This window comes from Eutrigla gurnardus, assembly GCF_963514095.1.
Source record: "Eutrigla gurnardus genome assembly, chromosome: 13".
Lineage (NCBI taxonomy): Eukaryota > Metazoa > Chordata > Actinopteri > Perciformes > Triglidae > Eutrigla > Eutrigla gurnardus.
The window spans coordinates 19403283-19420220 of record NC_139936.1 but is presented as its reverse complement, the minus strand read 5'-3'; positions in this window follow the sequence as shown (position 1 = coordinate 19420220).

Here is a 16938-nt window from a genome sequence, read left to right as displayed (position 1 = left end):
GCAACCCGAAACATGTTGTGATCACAATGCACAGGTATAGCGCAGACTGGCAGCGAACATACTCAGACCTCCTCAGGTCCTCCTCAGATTTGTTTACATACACATAAAATGCTGGCTCGGACATTGTCGGAAGGCTGAAAGGGGACCAAGATTGTGAACATCCTTAAATAATATAAAAATATATTTTTCTTCATTTCCATGTCTAATCTACAATGATCGTGGAGAACGCTGACCCATGGTCTATTTAGCAAGATATTTAAGACCTGTTTTACAGGCTTCTGGTTTCAGAGTGAGTCACCTGGAAACACTAAAAAGTCAGCTGGAGACATTTTCAACCATCTCATGGCGCTTAAGTCAGCCTAATTAGCTACAGAACCTTGCTGCTGCTGATGGAGTCTGCCAGCGTGTGTCTAGTCAAGGACCTATATAGTCAAGGACCTATTGTTTCAAACATGCACTATGGATTGTGATGGGAAATAATACCATTATCATTGTAAGTGGCACAGTCTCTGACGTAGGAGAGGCACACATCCGATAGCTGCATATGTTTAATCAACTCAAGAGAGGGAAGAATCGAGAAAACAGCTGTAGGCACCCAACACAACTTCATTAAAGTTGTGTTGGGGCCCATTAAAGCTTCAGCAAACCCCAGATCTCATTCAGTGGCACAGGGAGACATCATGGGTGAACCTCATTAACCTGCCCACTGCAGACTCTGCCTTAATCACGTTAAAAGTTGCATTTTTATGGCCATCTCAAAGTGTAATACACGTAGACTCTCTGTGGCTTCCTGTTATTTAGTGGAGTGAGTGCATGAGACGTGTATTATGTAACATCTAACTCCAAACAGTAATGTCGGCTACTTGACTCATGATTCACCGCTTGACGTTGGAAGTAACTGTGTTGGCTCTACTGCTGTAACGCCAGGCAGCGGGATATGCTAATGTTTCACGCTAGAACAGATTGAATCAGTCTCCGTCTTTTTAGACTTTAAGACATGTATTTGGCAAAAAACTTGCATGTTTACAGTAAGTCCCCTTTTACAGGCTTCTTGTTTCAAAATGAGTCAGCTGGAAACACTAAAAAGTCAGCTGGAGACGGCGCTTTCAACCAGCTCATAGAGCTAACTTCTGGCTAATTAGCTAGCTAGCTCCAGCTGGTAGAATCTGCTGGGCAACGCCAGTATCAGAATCTGAAAAGGTTTATTGACAAATACATTTTCACATATGAGGAATTTGTCTTGGTCTTTAGTGCGCACAATATTTACAAACAATAGACAGTAAACAATAAAGCAAGTACTGCCATCAAGAACACAAGTCAAAGTAAAAAATAATAATAAGCTAATTTCCAAAAAATAAAATATAAAATAAAAGACACTGATGATCCATGTGCAGTGTAGAGGTGCCTTGCCCTGGTATCATATAGAAAAGTATGACCAGGAACATTTTTTAATATTTTAATTTTTTTACTGTTGCATTTAAAAAACTAAAAGAAGTTCAAATTTGGTATTTTGATTTATTAATCAATGGCTGCACGGTGGTGTAGTGGGTAGCACTCTCGCCTCACAGCAAGAGGGTCCTGGGTTTGATTCCCGGGTCAGCCTGGGTTCCTTCTGTGTGGAGTTTGCATGTTCTCCCCGTGTAAGCGTGGGTTCTCTCCGGGTTCTCCGGCTTCCTCCCACAGTCCAAAGACATGCAGGATGGGGATAGGTTCATTGATGACTCTAAATTGCCCGTAGGTGTGAATGTGAGCGTGAATGGTTGTTTGTCTCTACATGTCGGCCCTGTGATAGACTGGCGTCCTGTCCAGGGTGTACCCTGCCTTCGCCCAATGACAGCTGGGATTGGCTCCAGCCCCCCCGTGACCCTGAATACAGGATAAGCGGTAGACAATGGATGGATGGATGGATTTATTAATCAGTTATGAAAAGTTGCTGCCGGGAGTTTCTTCCATTTATCCTCCAGTGAAATCAGGAGGAGCTGCAGCCGAGCCCCTGACTTTTAACCTGTCTGTCTATTTGTCTAGAATTCAAAATTAATCCAATTACTAACTTCAAGCTGTTGAACACCAGCAGCTGGATTTAATGAAACTCAATTTGTTCATTGCTCAATTGCAGCATTTTTTAAAAATGACACTGCAGGGCACCTGCTTTCCTTTTTCTTTACCTTTTAAATTGTTTGTGTTTCATAACTCGCAAGGTGTGTGCTTGTTTCCTGTTAAAGTTTCTGTGGAAGATGTCCTGTTCCACAAAGGGTTCGGGATGGCCGGTGTGGTTTGTTTTTCTGCACACAAATAACTTATTTATATTACTAGAAGTGCATCGTGTTTTGAAAAGAAATAACTTGTCCGGTTCACAGTAGCATGACTTGTCAATAAGCTGAGTTTTGATGAGTTATTTCATGATGTCTGGAAGGTTGTGTACATGAATGTGACTGAATATACTGCGTGTGACTCATGGCTGTAATGTTTAAGATAATGTAATGTTCCCATCCTCTCACTCTCTCTCGACCACACACACAGCGTGTGTCAAATGAATCAAATCGTGACTGTAAACTACGGATTAACACAGACGTTTTTGAACGGCTACGCAAGTCAGTCTGCAGGTTAATTGGACATCTGTATATTAACCAATTGAGCTGTTCAGACAGGAAACACAGCAGGGATCTCGGTGGCGCCGGGCGACACAGCTGGACACACACATGCTCTGTGGTGCAGGGGGCACTGTGGTGCCCTCCGTGGCTCTGGGCTCGGCATTACAAACGGCAACATTTCAATTGAAGACTCATCTGATGAGCTCTTTTCACACGTGTTGATGCCTGACATCATTGGGGAATGAATGACTTATCCCCATTAGAGCAATGGCTCACCACAAGTGTCTTCATCCAACAGGGAGTCAGAGGGAAGTCTTCCTTCAGGAACCAGGGCCACAACCAGGAGCCTGTGGTCAACCCAAGCTTCACATGTCATCCTGAGCCCCATCCAGATGGGATAATTGTTCCAGTGGGAGGTGGGTAGTAAAACTTTTTCCCTCTTCCTTTACCACTCCTCGTAATTTAATGGCTATGGAGCCAACACATAAAAGGTGATTTGTGTTGAAGAATCTTCCACAGGAAAATCATTTTACCTCTCTCAGCATTTTGAAATTATTAACATTAGAATGGTTAAATCAATAATTGAATGTGTTAATAATCCCAAGCTCGAGAGTGAATGAAGAGAGGGGGCGGCGTTAGTGAAAGTCATGAAGCCGAAGAATAAAACATTATTTTCTGATTGCTTTTTGCTGATGCCCTGACAGTGCTGAACACAATAATACAAAAAAAGACAAAAAAAACAAGGTTGTTAAGGTCGTCCTCATTATGTCAATTCCTGGTAGAAAACAAGCCTACAAAGCACTTTAAAACCTACTGTAACTCTTCAAGAGTGAATCATTAAATAAATAAATGCAAGCTATAATAATAACCCCCCTTTCCTCACACTGAAAGCCTGCATTTAATGCGGTGTGTTATTATACGGTATGTCTGTGTATTAAAGCTGTGGCCTTTACTCGATGTAACCTTTTTATGACAGAAGCCTTGTTTTGCATTTTGCACTGTCTTGCAGTTTAGGAATAAACAATTTCTCTTTTTCTTGGACATCATTGATGTATGCATAAACACTTAATTTCACTGTCCCAGGGTGGGTATATGTAAAAATGTTCCTCGCTTTTGGTAAATATGCAGTTTGGGAGGAAAGTGGGCAGGCCGACTGGAGGTGGTTGATTTTTAAAGGTTAACTGTGTAGGAGGTCTCTCTGACCACGGATATATATATATACACGCACACACACACACACAAATTTATACAGACATGGACATTCGGGCTCACATAATAGGTAATCGCAGAGAGACGCTGATTCTAAATGCAGACACGGTGAACAGAGACGTCAAACACTTCAACTCAAAGCTTCCCAGTGAACTTGGGGAAAGCCATGAGTCATGATGTTGTCAGCATCATTGTGACGTCATTTACTTCCCTCCCCTCTGCTTCCTTAAGTTTCTGTAGCCAGTTTGTATCCTGGATGTGACCATGATTTAGGTATTTTCTGTTCGTTGGCATGATAGCTCCAAAACATTTCAACATATTGCTATGAAATTAGGTGGAACATTTGACAATGGATTGTGGGAACATATGACTCAATTAACGGTGTATCCAGAGATAATTTGGTTTTATTTTTATTTTCAAGTCCATGCCTTTTTTCTGTATTCACCAAGGCACCACAATCATCTGAAAGAGCCCTTTTTTGTTTTTTGTAAAACTGAACGTTGTCGTCAAAAAAATTGATTTAAAAATAAAAAATAAGCTGTGTTGGGGAAACTACAGTAACACTATACAGTTTTGTTTAAAGTGTTCAAGAAATACAGCAAATGTCAATTGTAAAATAAAATAATATACAAATGTTGTCATTATTTTGTGGTGCTATGGATTACACAATAGCAATTGTAGAATAATGTTTTTGATACAACAATAATTATTGATCATTGAACAAATGCTGTTTAAATATGGTCATATGTATATTTGTGCATTTGTATATTTCTGTGATTATTTCTACACCAGGTTGTTAATTTATTAAACTCCTACTCTCTATTTCATAAAACGTGTTTATTTGCTGCACAAATACATATGATTGCTGCTCATATTAACACCAAAGTTATTGATTCATTTATCAAGCAAAAATGCCAAGAATTAGGTTTCAGATTCTTAAACCTGCACTTAAACCATCAGAATTTGACTTGACTAGCTTCTGGGTTTGGACTCTCACCTTTCATTCTGAGTGACATTTTTCACTGTTTTTATTGACAAATTGATCTTCAATTTATGTGTTCATAAGTGCGAACCTGGTTGTTCTCATGAATACACCATTAAAAGTGGATTATTACGTACGTGTGAGTTGGAGACACATTATTATAATGATGCAGCTTTCAAAATACTTAAGCAAACCCTGACTCCATAAACATTACATTGCTATACAACTGCATTCTAAATCACGTTGCAAGGAAAACTTATTTTCTAAGTACATAACCTTAAAGTCAGCCTTTGCTGTATTTTTCCCGTGTGAAACTAAAAGCCATCTCCTGGATTAAAATGCTGTGTTAAGCCTGTGGAACGGGGGAGTTCTTGCTTTTGGATGAGGAAGAAGGCAAACACTTTTTAGGGTCATGACATGCTAGAAAATATATATAGTTAATCGTAATTAAAAATGACTAAAATGCCATTGTTTGTGCCTATTACATCAACCGCCATCATAACAAGAAGGAAGTGGTCAAGTTGTAAAGCCCGCTCTTGCTCAATTTGATTGGCCGCATGGGACAAATGTGACATTGTCAAGTGGTACGACTGGTATTATAACTGGTACTTTAACTTATACGTCTAAAAACGGTGAGCAGCGTACACCAGTTGTGCCACATCCGAAGAAAACAATGGTTTTGCAGCGATGCGTCTCGGTGTGATTGCAAAGACAATCTTATGCAACACACACCTGCAAACTGGTCACCTTTTGGCTACAGTCACCTTTTTTATGTCAACCAGGGTAGTAGAAGTGAATGAAGAGGGTTTTAGTTTTGCATGTTGTCACCTTTTTCACTTCTCCAGAGTTTGTAGGTCTGGCAACACAATGTGAGTTTAACCGCCTTGACGACATCATCTGTACACGTGTAACACAGTAGGAGAGAAAATGCACAACACAGCAGCTTAAGGAGATGACTAATGCTTGATCTTCTCACAGCAACATGGCCGAGTTCTATCTCCATATGGGGGCCACTAATTCACCTCCTTCACAGTTTGGGTTGAGATTATGGCTCCAGGCTTCTTCTGTTGAAGTGAGAACCATGGGAGCAGTGGGAGGGGTTGAGAGTGGGCTGCTCAAATCTCATTCTTCACCATTGTTTCAGAGGTTTATGTGGCACTGTAGAGCAAGTAAGAGATGACTGTGCTCTTCAAAATACAAAAGCCACTGATTGACAGCAGGAGGTTTGTTAGGGCATGTCATCAGGAAATGTATTCTGAGAGTTGATGTGCTAGTGAAGCAGGACACTTTAAATGGGTTAACAACAGGCGGCAGGAAGTGTAGCCATGGCGGAAGTGCCTTAAACTTGAATTCTCTCTAAAGGCCATTAGGAGGCGGCGACTCTTGTTACAAAAAGAAGTCAGATTGCATGGAAGTATATGAGAAAATGACCCTACTTCTCCCCTTTTGATTAAGTATCTCAGTAAACATTGTAAACATGAGTTTATGGTCTCAATCTCTAGTGTAAAGTCTTCTTCACTACAACATGATGTTCATTTAGTAAATTATGGTCCATTTAGAGGAAATAGAAGATAATACAGGGTATGCTTAAGAGCAGGCTACCTTGTGATTGACAGGTAGTTGCAATGGCAACACACTACTGCAGCACCACTATCATCAAGACCATGCTATCAATGCAATTAGCTACTAAGATGACTTTCACACTTAGCTGTAAAGTTGACCTTGAGTTATAGGAGCTAACTTTGACAGCTTTGCACCAGAAGCCAGGATCCAAATCCACTAAGGTTCACGGTGTCGCTCTGACGCTGGTGTCGACAGATCCACCCGTTGCTCCACTGGTTGCTAAAATCCAATCGAAATGCCCAAAATCGAGACTTCAAATCCCCAGTCCACAAACCAATGTGTGATGTCACAATGACTTGTCTACTTTTTATATATGTCTATGGTCAACAGCTGCAAACATGTTCTGGAATTTTTTTTCAAAAATAGTCAACAAGCAAACCATCCATCCATCCATCCATTGTCTACCGTTTATCCTGTATTCAGGGTCGTGGGGGGGCTGGAGCCGATCCCAGCTGTCATTGGGCGAAGGCAGGGTACACCCTGGACAGGTCGCCAGTAACAAGCAAACCTACGAGCTAAAAGAGGCTAAAGCATTCTTCAGAGCTGCAAAGTTAAGCGATGAATCTTTGTGTCTACCTCTTCCTATCACTTCTATGGGTGTTATGGATGTAATACGAATGGATTGTATAAGAGGGATTATGAGCAAGAGAGTTTTCTTGTGATTTTTATGTCTACATGTATCCTTATCCAAAGAGCGCCTCAAACAAACCCTATTTAAGTCCAGGATGCATGTGCTTACCTATATTTTTTAAAAGAAGGATTATGACCGTGTAAACTCAAATTGTGGTATGCAAACCTGCTGCTCATTAAAAAGCTTTATCTTATGATGTAAATGTAAATGGTGAAAGGAGAAAGCTAAAACTCCCACTGCATAACGCTTCATGATGATTATACTAAATACATCTGACTTTACATATTTCCTTGGGCACAAACAAGGAATGCTTTTTAAATAGTGAACTAGATTTTTCTTTTTCACATGATTATGTGACTACACAATGAAATATTGTTTCTGTAGAACATGTATTCATATTATGTAAATTCCGAGGAAAACAGGTTGAAAAGCTCAATTGTGGTCCTGTACTATGTTGGGTAAATTTCAACCACTTGTGTTAGTCCTCATTAGTGAGAGTACAAACTTAAAGAGGATGCCCGAGGCTGCTTATTAAAACTGGAGCGCATCACAAAAGCCCATAATTTAGTAGAATCCGTGGAATGAAAACAGACAACATAAGTGGAGAAAAGAACACATTTATGAAGAGAATAGCAAACGAAGATAAAACTGATCTGCACTCTTAATTTTGATCTATGAAACTATTAAACTAACTAGGTTTAAATCCTGTCGGAGAAACGGCAAAAATGCATTTATATTTATATTTTTGTAACTTCAAACAGCAATGCAACAATTAAAAGGTAGATTGTGATCATAGTTTAAATGTAATAGGCAGCAAGCCGGTCAATCTGTCTCGTTTGTCTGTAAGAAGCTAACATTAGCATGCCAAGCTAACTTTTCCAAAAGTGAAGCATTAGCATATTATGTACATTGTTTTGTAGGGGTTAGGGTGACGAAAAAGCCCTGTTGAAGACTTGACATGTGAAAGCCGATGTAGCACTTGACCTTGATGAGTTTAGGGTAATGTCAGCGGCTATGCCTTTTAAATGTTTACTTATAATACTATACACCGCAGGGCACAACTAGCTCTACCCTGAAATACACCTCTACTTTATTTTGATAGATAGTATTATTAACTGGTGAAGACGCTAACTTTGCCTGGTGCTCATTAGCTTTGGCCTCAGCCTTTAAGCATCATTATACAGTGCTAAGTTAGCGTTGTAGCATGCATGTTGCCATCAAATTAATATTTTAGACCATTTTGTGGTGTTCTCATTTCCATACGAGTCAGTCTGAAATAATCAAAATAGTTTCTCCACTTTGCTGTGCTGATACATATTAGCTAGCTAGCTGCAGCAATAGTTGTAATTCCATGAGGTTACAGAGCTAAAATTTAAATCTCTGCTTTTGTTTACTTTTGTCTGAACCACTAATTTCACATTAATGTGGTCATACATTTAGGGCCAGCTTGTAAAGTTTGTCATAGTTAGCAACAGTAGCTAAGCTTCTGACAGCCCCTTTGGCCTGACACCAAATCTGGATGCCATAGTCTTATTTAGAAGCAGTTTGATGTCATTCCGGCATTCATTTGATTTAAAAAAGGAAAAACCTCCCTGAAGACGCTGCTCGGCCTCAATGAACCCAACGAGCGTTAATCCGGATACAGTGAGCGTGAGCTGTTTCTGAGCTAAAGTCGGGCCACGTGCGAGGATGTTACTGGTCAGGGAGCGTTTGCGGGGGCTTTTGCCTCTGCCAGGGTTGAAATCCTCTGCTGCCGAGGGTCGTTGAAATTCACAGACTGTCAGAGGCTCTGCTGGTTCTGTTTCCTTAGAAACAGCAGAGGGATGGTGGGACTCGAGGAATGCAGCAGGACACCAGTGGTTGCATTTCCATGAGAGAGATCCATTCATGTCTTCATTTAATTGTAAGAAGAAAAAAAATGTCAAGAATCATCACCTGCTGAAGCCTTAAGTCAATTGAAAACTTGTTATTTCAGTTTTAGCAAGAAGCAGAAGACAGCGTTGAAAGAAGCATCGAATAAAATAAATAAAAGTCCTGCATTCAAACTCTTACTTAAATCAAAGGAATTTTAGAAGAGTAGAAGTTGTAATTTAACAGTAGTAGTCGTGTTTTTTACATGACATGATACATCCAACAAAACCAAATGTTAATATGCACAAATGTCTTTCCACATCTGAAACTTGGCACCATAACCCTGACGTGATCCTCAGCACTCAAACTGAGGATCACAAGATTGAAATTAAAATGTTAAGCGGTGAAAAGTTGTATTGATGTTTTTAAATTCATGTTTTTTACATGTCTTCAAATGCAACCTCAACCCTGTGGTGACATAAATATAAAAGAGTATAAAGCGAAGAGAAATTGTATCATTTAACTTTTTTGTAAGCCTTTATTTTCGTCATGTTTTAGTCAACAGAGAGAAAACCTTCCCTTTGTCATCATAATAGTAATATTGATAATGGAGCAGCTTTGCAGATGTTGTCTTCCATTCATGTGCACATTGTGACACATTACAGTTGCCCTTGTGCCCTCACGTCAGTTGTTTTCCTCCCATCTTACAACAAAGCTGTTTAGCAGCGCCCAAGCTTACGTAAGAAAACAAAACGGCCAAATGGTTTCCACTCAGGAGGAGAGGGCGGGTGCTCCCATTCACATATGACAACCAATGTTTTAAATTATGTCAGATCCCAGCGCTCCCCTCCCTCTGCTGGAATGTCTTCTTTTTAGCAGCGAGGAATTTTATTGCCCTACCTTCCCTCTGTTGTGGTGACACTCGAGGGGGTGGGGGACAAAAACCAGCGCTGACCCCATGGGGGCATCTGCTCGGCTTACCACCTAGATGCACATTGTGACTCTGGCATAACTTCGCTGTTAGACGTCACAATTCATTGTGTCGGGGCGTTTTTGTGTCTCCGGACAAAGCGTGAAAGAGAGAAAAGAAAACAATCCAGATGCCTCCTCTGAAATGGCCCAGCTTCCCCCCTTTTATATGCAAGTGGGGGTCAGCTTTGTTAGGACGCGGCGATAGTTGTCGTTTTAGAAAAAACAACTTTCAAAGCACATACCTCCGTCTTGTAATTAGGTTAGCCTTCAGCCCTGTGTCTGGACCCACTGATGGCTCTGTCCTCTCATGGGGATTACTCTCACTCTGTAAAATTATACAAATTACACTCACGCGTTAGAGCTATCTATTCATTTTCTTACATTGAGTAGCAGTTATCCAAATCCGAGGTACGCACAGGCTGCAATTAAAGACTTTTGAAACAATGGGTTCTCATCACAGAGATAATTTTTGTTTTTCTTGTCTGCTTCTTGTAAATATCTGGCAGAAATCTCCTGTGCTGCTGCTACGAAAGAAACACTGCTGAATAAGATACGAACCCAATGTCTCTCAAGACATTTCCAGATGTCCAGATGTCTTTTGTTAGATTATAAAAGAAAAGAGTTTTAAATATTATTTGTGAGGAACGTGACTTAAATTTTGTAGAATTTGTGTCAAATATTTCTCTTCAATTTACCATGAAGAGTAAAATATGATCAACACATTTTTATACTTATGTTATTTTTTAAATATATTTTAATCTCTTCATTTCATTATTTATTTTGTATGTGTGTGTGTGTTTATGTATTTGTATATATATATGTATATATGCACTTGTCAAATAAATGTAGTGGAGTAAAAAAGTACAGTATTTTAGAGTATCAAGTAGCAGGAGCTGAACTTACTAAACTGAACTTAAGCACAGTAGACTTGAGTAGATGTACTTAGTTACTTTCCACCACAGCCTATAAGTGACAGAAGACGTTCATGAGAGTAGGAAGCAAGTTTTATTGGAACAGTGTAAAAAACAGGAAATTGAGGGGGAGGTTGTGCTGTTGTGTTTAGCCCATATAAAATATAAAGATTTTTTTTAACATTAAACCAACAAAGGAGTGATTTAATTTGATGTGTCCAACAGTGTATGAGTTACTTGAGTGATAGGATAGTAGCTAACACACCTGTGTAAGCAGAACACATCTGTTCTCTCAAGCGATGTATGCATGTGCACATGAAAAAGAGACAATAAAATCTCTCCTTGTAACCTCTCCAGTAAAAGCTTGTTTCACACTATCTGCATAGAAATCCAATTTTGCCGCACAGGCCTGTTTCCAATTTTTTCCCCCTCATGTGATTCACTGCCAATTGTAACAGCAATGTATTTGTCTGGATCTGCGGCTGCGAGGAAGACCAGATGTCTGACTCTGAGGCCAGATGAAGGAAGTCAGAGGGTCTGTGTCTCAGCGGCGGGTCAAAGATGAACAGGATGTTGATAAACTAACAAACCTTGACTCCTTAAAAGAAAAAAGAAATCACTCTTCTCCCATGCTGCACTCGTCTCTATTCCCCCGTCGCCCTGCCTCTGCCCAGCCCCCTCACCTGGTTTCTCTCACCTTTCCCTGCCTGTTCCTCTCCCACGGCGCAGAAGTCATGAGGCATGCAGATGTGCCGGCTAATTAGGTTTCCTTATCTGCTGTCAGCTCACCTACAGTCCAGCTCGATCCGGTCTGGAAGCAGACTTCAGTCACAGACGCAAACTTTCATCCACGAGGAGGCGGCTTCATGTCATCCGCTCATAGACGGAGAGGGAGGGAAAAATGTCTCGACACAGACCTCTAACGGCCCTTTCGTTGTGCCCAATAAAAGTGGTGATATATGATCATGTGTCTTCCATATGTGATGCTGCAGACTCGCAGAGCGTCTCGGGGCTCCATCAATGTGGCAGTCCATTCTCTCGCTATACGAAACACATGGGAAAAGCTTCCGAGCGAATTTGATTGGATTTCCTTGTGTTGGTTCATCTCCAGTGAACAGGTGAATCGTGTCAATAAAACATCTGCCGGGACTATCAGGTTCAGCATTGGAAAACTGTCACTGTTTCTAGACATCTATTTATTATACCAGTCATTTTAATTTAAGTTGAAATGAGCTGCGAGTAAGTCAAATAGAGGTGTTTAGGATTTGGTGGCATCTAGTGGTGAGGTTGTTCACTGCGTCCAACTGAAACTTCTTCTGTGTGCCAAGTGTGAGAACTACGGTGGCCCGACGCCAAAACCTAAACGGCCCTATCTAGAGCCGGTGTTTGGTTTGTCCATTCTGGGCTCCTGTAGAAACGGCGGCTGATTCCGTGAAAAGGGAGTGCTGAGATAAACGGCTAATTCATGGGCTGACTATGTAGTCAATATTTTTCATTCTGTACACATCTGTTACACGTCTGTCCACCCTGGGAGAGGGTTCCCTCCTCACTTGCTCTTCCTGAACTTTCTTTTCTTTTTTACATGTTAAAGTTTTTGGGGAGAGTTTATTCTTTATCCGATGGAGGGTCCCGGGACGGAGGATGTCTTGTTCCCTACAGATTGTAAAGCCCTCTGTAAAATTGAATTGAACTGAATTCCAAGGTAGCAAAACGGTTCACAGAATCAATAATATTAAGACATTTTGACACTTGGTTACCTTTCAGCCTTACAAACGAACACATTTTATTGTGAACACTCCAAAAAAACTCAGAGCCTCTGAAAGGAACCGGAATCAGGGGGTGGTCTGAGGGTTCACTTCAAGTCCACGTTGGCTTAACCTTTGCACCATGCGCTCAAGGTTCAGCTTGCCCTCTGCCATTGTATTTTGACCCTCTCGTCTTGCCGTCAGGGATGCCAGTTTGATCTGCCACAGATCATTATTGGACTATGTTCTGTAAAAGAAATATGCATTTACACTACAGTCGTCAATCCACATTGTGGTCCATAGAGGGAATGAATGAGAAAAAGCATGGTGCTCTGTGTAGGAGAGACCCTGAACATGTGGTTGAACTGAAAAGAAATAAGGCCACACCAGATCTGAAGTGGACCAGAAACAGAACTGAGTCCTCGTAATCCATTTCTGCCAGAAGCTTAAACGCTGCACACTGTTCCTTTAAAGCTGTGTTCATCCTCCTTACGTTGCAGAGGCGTTTGTGGAGTCATTTCATGCTTCTGTGATTTTACATGTCATGTTTCCCCTGAATGTGAAGTCTTAAGTCAAGTCAGATTTTCAGGAGAACTGACAACGTTTTTCAGTTGGAAATATTGGCTCTGACTGTCAGGAGATGACAAGTAAGCAAAATCAGGGCTGCAACGAACAATTATTCATCGTCTATTCATCGTCTATTCATTTCTTGAATATATGATTCATTATTTGTTCATCAAAGCAAAGTTTGTGACTTAAATTCATTTAGATTCTCATGAAGATCTTTGGTCATCGAGGTGTCATAATGAAATGAACATACATGATTGTGTGTGTCAGCCGTGAGTCACACTCAAGTCCAAGTGTCATCTCTTGTAACAGTATACATGTATGTATTAGGACTTGATGGAGCCGCTCAGATCTCAGCGGGAGGCCAATCGATTAATTAATTAAGTGTCAACTATTAAATTAATCGAGTAATCACTTTTTTTAAAGAAAAAAACCGTCTCTGATTCCAAACAAAACAGCATTTGAGAAATACATCTTGACCTTTGCGAAACATTGTTCATAATTTTCTGGACAAATAAATAATTGTTAGCTTCAGTCATCTCTTGACCGTTTACAAGACAAAATGTTTAGTCTGTTTTCCTCTGGATAGTAAAATGATGAACTTGCTATGCACCAGTATGGCAACGTGCTGGTGTGTAATTCTTACATCTTCTCCCATCTATGAAGCTGCTCCTGTTTTCAGGAAAATCAAAGTTTTTCAGTGTAAAAGACGAATGTATAATGAGGTCTAGTTAGATGATAGAAATCACATCATTTTGATTCTCTTGTCTTTTCTCGGCTCCTTTAGTTTAAACATAAAACACCCTGATCATCATCTGCAGAACTGTTGTCGGTTTGATCTGCTTTCATGTTTCCCACCATTAACCCTGGTGCCTTTGAGCGAAACCTCTCACCTTTGAACAAAAGCACCTCTTGTCAAAATCACACATCAGTAGAACAACTGAAGCTCTCTTTCCATGTTGAAAAATAGCAGAGATGTGTTTGAGTGGAGGTCAACTCTGTCCAGGTGCTTTAGTTTTAGAAATCCAGCTTTACAACAGACTCGAGCATCGACAAGAAGTGCAGAGGTCAAAGATGAAAGTGTTGTGATAACGAGCAGTATTTCTATATAACGTGTACTTGTACTTTCTCTCCTGAAGGGTCAATACCGCCTTTCCCCTCAGACTCATGGTCAGTTGGGTCGGTGCAGGTGGAGTTGATGTTATGGAGCTAGAACAGTCTCATAATTCACAAATGCACACAGAAATTCACAAATGCACAAAAAAGATTTACAAATGTATTTGGGGATTTGTATATACATGTGACTCAAAACACAAATACATTTTCAATGCACACACAAATATGTTTCATTTCATATGTAAGTAAAAAATATTCACATATAAAAAACAAGATTCATAAACATATTTCCAATGCACACACAAATCTAAAAAAAAATCACAAATACATGAATGTTAAAGTATTTGCAATCTTCATCAAATACGCATTTGGGGCTTGTTACATTCATATATGAACTGTTGGACCTTTATTTACAAAGTGCTTTTAATTTGTAAACCTCCCTGCATTTGTGTGTGAAACTTTTGAGACTCCCCTGACGTGACTCTGATCCACAAATGCGTTTTTTCTAAGAGGAGGTTGTCTGTAGCCAATCAGATGTCTCCCTCCTTTACAGCCAATCACTTCTTCCTGTGCTCCCTGTCTTTATGCTGTATAGATTAGGTATACAGTTATATAGATATCTATTTTTCTTTTATAAAGAAGCATTTTATGGAAGTAATGTATTCCCTCATTCTGGGGAAGATGAACCGGTGCGGGCGGAGTTGTGTTTTAGACTTTTGGGGGAGACACTCACGTGATTGGCTGTAAAGGAGGGAGACATCTGATTGGCTACAGACAACCTCCTCTTTGAAAAAACGCATTTGTGGATCGGAGTCACGTCAGGGGAGTCATGTAAATTTACATTTACATTTAGGGCATTTAGCAGACACTTTTGTCCAAAGCGACTCACAATAAGTACATTTGTCAAAACAAAGAAACAGCAACATATGATTGCCGATAAAGTAAGAGCTTAAAATAGGAACAAGTGTTAGATCCTCGTCTGAGTAAAGTAGTAGCTGTTCAGCAAGGATACCTTAAGTACAACAGTGCTATGATCAACGTACGATAGGTAACAACATAGAAGTGCATTTTTTGGGGGGAACCTCATCAATATTCCTTAAAGTGTGGGCTTGAACTATTGATTTGCCTGCTTGGGAGATATTTATGTGAATCACATTCCATCCCGTTGTACAGATCTCGCTGCCAGTCGGGTCGCAGGTGTCCCCGCTATTCTGTATTCATGTTCACGCTCCCACTGAGCCACTCTCGTGAAATGATGGCATGTCTGCCACAGAGAGGCTTGACATGGAACTAGAGTGAGAGAGAGTGGATGGTGTGCAGTCAGTAATGAGGCGGCTTAGAATTCATATCTTTGCAAGCCACTGCTACGCCCCCCTAACTGGTCTGTTACATGCAGCTCTCATCCTCTGGAGCTTTCCAGTCTGCTGGGAGAGGAACTCTGCTGCTCTCACACGCCGTTCATTGGAAATGTTTTCTTCTGCTGGAACATTTTAAGTCTTGCAATTGGCTACATCAGAAAAACAAAAGGCACCTCTGATGAAAACAAAGCAGCTTCTATCGAACAAAAACATGCCATTTCTTCCAAAATCAAAATAATTTAATAGAAATGTGTGTGTATTTCATAGAGCAGGGTTAGGCAACGCATGCTTAGCCAATGGCACACTAGCAACAAGTGTGCACTGCATAAGGTTGAGAATGTTGAAGTGCCCTCTCATCCACATGCCAAATGCAGTTTGGTTTGCTCACGGAATGACTCTGCCTCTGATTGGATAGTACTTGTTGCCTTCTTTGTATAATTATATCAAGTGTTTATATTTTATGTCAATTGCTGTGATATTATAATTGGATTTATTCATTTCAAAGTAACTAAAGATATCAAATAAAGTGGAGTGGATTAAAAAGTAAAATTTTTCCCTCTGAATTGTTGTGGGATAGAAGCATAAAGTAGCAGTAAGTAAAGTACAAGCTATGGGGTCAAGGGTCGCTATGTCCTGCCCCTCGAACGCAGACTGGCCAATCATAGCGTAGCGTCGGCCAGCTCCAACTTCAACTATTCAAGTCTGCTCCTTAGGCTCTCTTGCAAGTACAGCGCTACGTTTCAACATAAAATACGGTGGAGCTAACATTAGCAGAGTACGTTAGCACCGAATTAACTAGCCTTAGCACTGCAGTGGCGCCGCCAGCCGGAATCCTGTACGCACTGTGCGTACTTTTTTTGAAGGTGAAGAAAAAAAAATCAGCGGGCTAGATATTTAAATTATGCAAATCAGCGGGTGACACCAAAGAACGTCTGCCCAAGCAAGTCAGAGCTTTTCTTTCTCTCACACAGTGACCTGGAGAGACGCAGCCGCATTTGAGACGATCGCGCGTGTGTGCGCAATTGCGCATAGCGTGTGTTGGCCCCTCTCCACTACACAATATAGCTCGGCTCTAGTCTCGTCACCTCTCTGCTGCTGAGCACTGTGGGCCGAGCCAATGCATGTCTCTCTCCCCGGGCCGGGAGAGTTATCATACCGTACTGTGCGTGTGTGTCCAAGCGTGTGTGTGCGTGCGTGGAGTGCTCACAAGCGTGCACTTGTGTTTAGGGCGGGGATGGAGGGCACAAAAAAAAATATTTGCACCGGGGCCTATCACCATGATATACGCTACTGATTTCACTGATACTGAAAACATTAGATTTTGTCTTAAAAAAGTATTTTTCCATTTGTTGTTGTATTTGCCGTTTCTGTGCGTACATTGA